The 309-nt window shown below is 48.5% G+C and overlaps 1 protein-coding gene across 3 annotated transcripts in view; it reads left to right on the forward strand.

Annotated features, from left to right (window-relative positions):
* The window catches only part of LOC118339768 (dipeptidyl peptidase 4-like), an 18,765-nt gene that overhangs the window by 6,796 nt on the left and 11,660 nt on the right, over nucleotides 1–309 (forward strand). The gene's annotated exons all lie outside the window — the stretch shown is intronic.

The raw sequence follows: 309 nt of genomic DNA on the forward strand, positions 1-309 counted from the left end.
TGTATTTGTTTTGTCTATTCTTTTGTCCCTCTCTGTGTTTTGCCCTGGCTGTTGTCCCTGTAGGATGAAAATGTCCCCACCATCTGCAGAGGACAGTGCCAGGGCGCCCTTAAGGACGACTAATTATAAACTCAGAGCCCATCACTGTCCTCTTGTAGAGCTACGACTGAGCTGTGTTCCCAGCAGGGGAGAGGATAAAGACACTGAACAACTGAGAGATGAAAGGGCGGACAGACATAAGGGGAGATGGCATAGAGCTGAAGATTATCATACGCAGAGAGAGAGAGACGGATAGAGAGAGAGAGAGAG

The sequence above is a fragment of the Morone saxatilis genome, unplaced genomic scaffold (genome assembly GCF_004916995.1).
Source record: "Morone saxatilis isolate NCDOM2014 unplaced genomic scaffold, NCSU_SB_2.0 Contig6, whole genome shotgun sequence".
Classification (NCBI taxonomy): Eukaryota; Metazoa; Chordata; class Actinopteri; family Moronidae; genus Morone; species Morone saxatilis.